The sequence below is a fragment of the Neovison vison genome, chromosome 5, assembly GCF_020171115.1.
Source record: "Neovison vison isolate M4711 chromosome 5, ASM_NN_V1, whole genome shotgun sequence".
In the NCBI taxonomy this organism is placed as follows: domain Eukaryota; kingdom Metazoa; phylum Chordata; class Mammalia; order Carnivora; family Mustelidae; genus Neogale; species Neogale vison.
The window spans coordinates 29,247,867-29,255,947 of NC_058095.1; positions in this window are offsets into that span (position 1 = coordinate 29,247,867).

The window sequence follows — 8,081 nt, forward strand, 5'->3', positions numbered from 1 at the left end:
CCGCTCACAGTTACCTGGGGGCTGGCTACCAATCCATGAGTTCCCCGAGCCCTTGGCTAACTCTGTTTTCTACCCGGCTCCCCTCCAGGTGGGATTTTGACTGTTCATTTGGCCACCTACCAAGAAATGAGAGAGAAAGCAAATAAGTTAATCTTCAACCCAGGATGCTTGGCTACCAGCTGGTGATTTTTTGTTTGAGATTTGGTGGAGGAAAGAGAAACTGTAAATTGCAATGAGGTATATCAGTTGTCTCTAGGTCTCCTTCATGCACATGCTCCCCCTTCCTTTGGATGACCAAGAGCCCGGCGAACCCATGAGAACCCTTGACATGACATTGTCTTGGCCTGTGTTACATATTTCAGTATCGCCTAGTGTCATGCTGGTGCCTTCGAGAAACTGACAACAAAGGTTGGTTCTTCTGGTTCAAAAGCCCAGTCTGTTCATACGAACAACCCCTCAATTCAGCGAAAAACAAAAACAGACAAAAACCCCTGGAAGTCCACCCAGGAGCTGAACCGAATTGATCCTCCTGGTCCACACACATGCTCATCAAAACGACTGGCATGTCCCGCTTCAAGGTCATGCCATCAAGTCAATGGCAGAGCGGACCCTCAAATCTAGGTCTTCCTTCGTGGCCCTTATCCCCCCAGACTATGGGCTCTTTCTAACTGTTGGAAGAAAATGGGGCTGTGACCACGTACAAATCTCATGAAACACAAAGGCTCAGGGCACTCCTCTGAACAATAGATGGGGACGCAGTGCACGGTAGGATTCTTGTTTTCTCGCTGTGAGCCTTGGGGGTGAGTGGGCATCATCCTCACCGCTGTGATTGGGCAGACAGATGAATACTGGCTGCCTCTAGCGCAGGACAGTGGGCGGGAGCTGTACCGAGTTCAGAATGCTGTAAGCAAAGCACTTCAGAAGGACGATGACGCGGTATTATTAGCATAAACCAGGAACCTATTGATCTGGCTGATTAGAGAAACTTCCAAGGCACAGGGGTAATTAGCACAATTTACAGAGCAGCAGTTATCAGCTTCATTGCTTAATTAACAATGTAAATATCTTCCTAAATGACATTTTATAATCATGATCAGATCCTCTAGCATTTGCCCTGTTAGCTGCTAATTCCTTCCCAGATGTACAGATAGCTGCCTTTTTTTTCCCCCCATGCCTAACATCACTTCTCTGCATCACATACGGTAGAGCAATTGTCCACGACCCATATCTCTTTTGTATCTTACTAGGGGTCTCTTCTGCTTTCCACTCTCTGGCACAAAATATACAGTCTGCCAATTGAATTGCCAATTAAAAGTACTTAATTAGACGTGAAAGGGGAGTTCTGTCATGTTCTGGATTCTGAACTATTTTTTATTTATGTGCTTAGCAGGATAAGTCATCTTAAATTAGCATCACATTTTTCCCTCTGAAGAGCATGTGAGAAATGAGGCTATTAGGAGGAGAGGTTTAACACAATATTTGTGTACACTAGTCATGGGTGCAGAGAATCAGCCCAAACGCATATGCTGCTTTGGCAAAGCAGGGTTACACTGCGTATGTATTTTATTGCCTTATCATTTCTTGTTGAATTAATGTTTGCAAGAGAATATTTGGCCTGCTTAATCAAGCATATGTGCGGGGAACTTGATTGTTTTCTTTCTTTCTTTCTTTCTCTTTCACTTGAAATCTATCTATTCTTTTGAGCACGCAGGCCATACTGAAAGATTATTGTTCCATGTCTAAGTTCCAAATGTCACACACACAAATTCGAATCTTTATGGAGCCCTCAGGGTGGAAAGTTCAGAGGCTCATAAACTCCCCTGGAAGGATGCCCCAAAAGCTTTCCATTACTGGAGGCCTGATGTTTTCGGTTTGTGGATTATTATTCACTTCTGATCTTTTTGCTCCCACTAACTGCCTCGTGGCCAACACACCCACAATGAAGGTGGAAAGGGCATTTTGTCCAAACCAGTGTATATCACGTTGGTAAAATGGTAAGGGCAAAAATGAGTTTTGGAGGAATTTTCTGTGGGTTTTAATTAACCGTCTTGCCCTTGTTCCCCATTATCATTGATTTGTGTGATAAGTGCCAATTAAATGTGTCATAAGTATACTTCCTTTTGCTGAAGACAAGAGATCTTGTGTGTGATGCAAATAAGGGTTCTCAGAATGCTAATTTTGTAATGAGCCAATGCATTCTTCAAGGAGTTTACAGTCTAGAGGGGGAATAACATGTGCATAAATAATTATAATGCAAAGTAGGAAACTGGTCTGTCATGAGACAGTACAGAAAGAATTATGGCCAAAAGAGGGTGGAGAAATAAATTACAGTTGAGAGATTCAGGAAGGCCTGCTTGAAGGTTGGGGAAAATTCGTATAAAAGCAAATCGAGAGTATCGGGTGTGGTTTCCAGGCAAGAGGAATGGCAGAAAGAAAACACAGAGGTGGGATAGCATGACATTTAAATGAAGAACAAGATGTGGGCGCCTGGGTGGCTCCGTGGGTTAAAGCCTCTGTCTTCAGCTCAGGTCATGATCCCAGGATTCTGGGATCGAGCCCCACATCGGGCTCTCTGTTCAGCGGGGAGCCTGCCTCCCCGTCCCTCTCTGCCTGTCTCTCTGCCTACTTGTGATTTCTGTCTGTCAAACAAATAAATAAAATCTTAAAAAAAAAAAAAAAACCCACAAGATGTTTACGAGAGCCATTCCAGGAAGCAATGTGAAGGAAAGCCCCACAGATAATGCTACGCAGGGAGGACAGGGCTCCACCAAGCAGAACCTAGAAGAGGCACGCACCGCTTTCTGTAGACCAGAGACTGACAAACTTGTTTTGTGTGTGTGTGTGTGTGTGCGTTTTAAAGGGCCAGCGAGTAAATATTTTAGGCTCTGGGGGACATGAGGTCTCTCTCCCAGTTGACTCAACTCTGCCACCATAGCACAAAGGCAGCAGCAGACAAGTAAACGAATGGCCGTTCCAGTAATACTCGACTTGTCCACATTGAAATATGACTATTGTAAAATATCTGCGTGTCACAAAATATTCTTCTTTCGATTGTGCTAACCATCCCCGGCTATTGGGGGTGGGGCAGGGATGTGAAGCTAAAATTATCTTCTTTTTCTTCCTCTTTTTTTTTTTTTGAAGATTGTATTTATTTATTTGACAAAGAGACACAGCAAGAGAGGGAACACAAGCAGGGGGAGCAGCAGAGGGAGAGGGAGAAGCAGACCTCCCGCTGAGCAGGGAGACTGATGTGGGGCTCCATCCCAAAGGCAGATATTTAACCACTGAGCCACTCAGGTGCCCCTAGAACTATCTTCTAACCTGTAGAGTTTTTCTTTACCATTGGCCCTAGCCCCATAAGCAGAGAGCCAAGGGCTGATGAGTCTGGACCTGCCGGGTGTCAGGGTGTCACATGACCCTGAGGGTGCATGCGCCCCTCGGCAGGTGCTATGCTCATTGCTGTGGGCCAGGACCAAGCTTCGGCATCCAGCACTAGGGTCCCATGAGGGCTGTGTGTTCCCAATGGCTTCACAGTATTTGGTAATAAAAAACAAATACCTGGGTCAAGTGTTATGATCCTATGTGTGTGGTACCCAGACCATCCTCTGCTTTAATGACCCCACACTTTGGGATGCTAAACACTGACATCCCTCAGTTACCTTCCCTGTGCTTCATAAGGTCTCTCTGCACATCAGCAGCTAAGAATAACTTCCATCCTTCTCCTGTGTGAGGTGATACATTTTCCAGCGAGTGACTCCTCTCCAACTTTTGCCCACCCCCAGTGCCCCTCACAAGACCAACCTGCCTTCCAGAACTAGTCTGGAGTTTAGACCGGTGATCCTGTGGGAAACCTCAGAGCCCCTGCCAGGTCTTCTTCCCACCCAGACTCCCTGAGACCTAACTCGGAGCTCAGGGAGGCAGCCCTAGAGGCATGTTGAAACAGCTTTATCCTTTGTGAGCTGGATCAAAGCAGCTATCTATCTCACTTTCCAGATGCACCTGACATAACAAAGGGGTTTTATTTCATTTATTTATTTATTATTTATTCTAAAGATTTCATTTCTTTATTTGAGAGACAAAGAGCATGAGCACAGGGGAGGGGGAAAGCAGGCCCTTGCCGAGCTGGAAGCCCGATGTGGGGCTCAATCCCAGGACCCCGGGACCCAGGTCCTTGGGATCCTAGGACCCCAAGCTGAAGGCAGAGGCCCAACCAACTGAGCCACCCAGGTGCCCCACAAAGGGGTTTTAGAACTAAAATGTGTTTTTTTTTTTCCCCCTGATTTGGAATTCCACACAAACACTGGAACAAAAGGGATCTTTTATTCCCCTTCCCCTTCTCTTCTCCGCCCTCTCTTCTCTTCCTCATTAAAGTCTTTCATTCTTTTCACCTAACAATAGCTACATTGAACACTCTGTGGTAAGGAAAATGTTACTCAGGTGACTAACTTAATTTTACAATGCTTCAAGAAGAAGGGTGTGGTCAGTGGACCCAAAGGCTGCTGAGAAGTAGAGGCTAAGGACAGAGAAGGAACCGTTGCTTCTGACAATATGGAAGCCATCCAAAACTATACAAAGAGCAGTTTCGGTGGCATAAAGGTGGGAGCCAATGGTACTGCCAGAAGGATGAATGGGTGAATGAGTGAGGAGGTGAGACAGCCTGTCTAGACAACTCTAATGATGGCTTCTTGTCATTTTGATCTCAGAGTAAGTATCGCCTCTTTGGAGTCATCTAAAGTAGCCACCTGGTCACTATCACGTGGCCATATTTAATTTCTCTGCAAAGCACTTACTTATGACCTGATCATATCTTGACCTGATCATATCTTCTTGCTTTCTTTGTTGTTCTCTGCCCTTGGGACATCACACATATATGATTCTAGTGGTGGGTTTTGGTTTTGGTTTATTTTCTCCTTTATCTCCAGAACCTGACAGTTTGCTTGGTACCTTGAAGATGTTCTATACACATTTGTTCAATGGATGGATAAAATTTTGTCTAAAATAGAGAGTGGAGGAATAGCCCGATGCTTTTCAAATTTTAGTATGCCTAGGAACCATAGTTGGGACTCTCATTAAAATCCAGATTCTGATACTCTAGGGTGGAAGATTCTGCCTTTAAAAAAAAAAAAAGATTATTTATTTATTTTTGGAGATAGTGAGAGTGTGCACACAAGAGAGGGAGAGAGAGAGTGAGAAAGACAGAGAATGAGCAGGGGGGTGGGAAGAGGGAGAGGGAGAGGCAGACTCCCCACTGAGCAGGGAGCCTGACACAGGGCTCCATCCCAGGACCCTAGGATCATGATCTGAGGAAGGCAGACACTCAACCAACTAAGCCACCCAGGCGCTTCAGATTCTGCCTTTCTAACAAACTCCCAAATGAGGTTAGAGCTCCTGGTCCGTGAACCCCATGTTGAGTAGTAAAGCCCTTAGACCATATCGGTATGTTGCTTAGAATGAACAGGTGAAGAAAAGGAAATTAATGGAGCAGGAAAGAGGCAATAACTGAATAACTGCAGAAGCAAAGATTTTAGGAAGGCAGAGGGGAGAGGGTCCAGAGATCCAGCAGAGGGATTGGTTTTTCAAAGGCAGAAGGCAGCTCTCCAGGAAAGAAGAGGGAGTGTGAAGAGTGTCTAACTTTTCCCTGAGGTCATCTGCTGAGAGCGAGGGTGGGCCCTCAGAGAGACTGTCATTCTCTTCCCAGGCAGGATCCAGGACGCCTTTGAGTTTCGATCATACATTGAAAGCAAAACCTGTCAGCTCGGGGCTGTTTTCACCGCCCTCACTAACAGCTTCCAAGTCTTCTTCTGGGGGATTCCAAAGTAAGGTATCTACCGTTATAAACTATGATACATGCCACAGGGCAAGGTACAGGCTATTCTTCCGGGGCCAGGAGAGGGGAAGGGTTATCTGCCTCAGTGTCAAACGGGAGTAGTAGGCACATTAGGGAAGTTGAGAAAGACAACCTGTGACTTGGGGTCTAAGGGAGGAGCAGAATGGAACATGGTGCATTTGAGGGTCAGGAAGTCCACAGAAGGGGACTGGGGCCGTGGAGTGAAGCCCAAGAGGCCAGACATTGCAGGTAAGGAGTCTGACGCATCTACGCAGAGAACACTGAGAGGCCATTGAGAGGTCTGAGGCTGGCCAGTGACTAGATGGGATCTGCCCCCAACAAGAAATAGAGAAGGAGGGGAGAAAAGGAGCAGGAGAGAGGGGGTCAGGAGGCCTCCACAGGGACCCAGGACTTGGCACGGATGGAGTCTCAACAAATATTTGCTGAAGTGGAAGGTAACTATTAACTACATATTTGATTGACCAGAACACCCTATTTCCTGGCTGAGATGAATAATGATTTTCCTTAATTAACGATGCCCCACCTAACTTTATTAGGCCTTTCTCTTTGGGACAGCACCAAAGTGATGACTCCCTCCTACCTTTTCTCATTATCCACTGCCCTGTTTTTCTTTCTTCTTCTCTTTCCTACCTTTTCCTCTACACCTCTCTTGCCAAATAATCCTATTTAATCAAGTTCATCAAATCTTTCATTCTCCATTTCTATTAACTGGGGCGTTGAACTCTGATCTGTGGCTCTCTTACTCATCTTCAGACTCATATTCAGAGATGACGAACATGTGATCATCGATGTGCTCTCACGTGTGGCTGCGATGACTACATGTTTACAGAACATACCAGGAGACACTGAATGATATATACCAGTCAGCGCGTTTAGAATTAGGGAACTAATTCAGACAGTAACACAGGACAGAGGTCCAGGAATGCTAAAACCCAGGCTGTAAATTAGTCTCCTGGTATATGTTGTAAACAGTCATCACTGTTCTCTTTTCTCTCTTGTACTCCTTCTTTCTTTCTCTCTCTCCTTTTTTTTTTTTCCAAGTATTTATTTGAAAGGAAGTGAGCGAGGCAAGGGCAGGGACAGAGGGAGAGAGAGGGAGAATTCCAATCAGATTCCCCACTGAGCACAGAACCTGATGTTGGCTCCATGCGGGGCTCGATCCTACCACCCTGAGATCACGATCTGAGCCAAAATCTAGAGTCAGACGCTCAATGGACTGAGCCACCCAGGCATCCCTCTTGTACTCCTTTTTATAAAAATCTTGAAATCCCTGCTCATCCTCTTCTTCAGCCCAGCAATTAAAGAAGAAAAGACAGTAGGTGTCTGAGAATTCACATAACCTTTTATACCCAATATTTTTGTTGTCTTAAAAACAAAGGGTTATGTTCTGCAACAGCCTGAGATGGAGATGATCTGTTCACTGGGTTTTCCAACTTTTCCCTGGTGTCCCCTTTTGGCACATTCACCAGTCACCCCATGCCCCCCACCCTGTGCTCTGGCAGGATTTGAAACATGCAAATTGCAAACTGGTAAATAGCAACTTTGCATATTTTAAATAGAAGGGAACAACACTGTACACTCATTCTGTTCACAGGGAAATCTGAGATAATGGGAGTGAGGGCAAGGGCAGACCGAGGGTCCTAAGTGTTTTCTTCCAAGTGTTTATTATGCTTATTAAATCTATTGTACAGTGATGAATTCATTTGAATTATTTACATGGTCAACCTTTGAGACAATAACCTGATTTAACCGGAGGATGCAAATGTATCATTTCTCTTTGAAATTTAAAAACAGGTTTGAACTGGAAGAAGCATCACCACTTGTATCTTTTCCTACAAATATTGGTTACACACCAGCAGTTATCAGGTTCAATGACAAAATGTCAGAAATGTGGCGATGTATTTCTTGGGAAAGTCGATAAACTCCCCTGTGAGAACATGTCCCCTGGACAGTCAACTCTTGGGTGACAAATTTCTCAAGGAAGTCTTTCAATTCCATTTATCTGTAAAACATCCCGGACCGTCTGACACAAGGGTGTTCATCTGCTACAATTTAAATGTAAAGGAAAATGACATAGTAAGAATGGTTGGATTTTCATTAGATTAGGGGGCCTGGCGTCATTGTAGTGTTTGGCCTGGAAAGAATGCTTTAGTTTTACTACTGAAGCTGTCAAGAATCTAAGGCTGCTGTCAAGTTCAAAGTATTATAATCCAATTATTTTTGAAAAACAAGG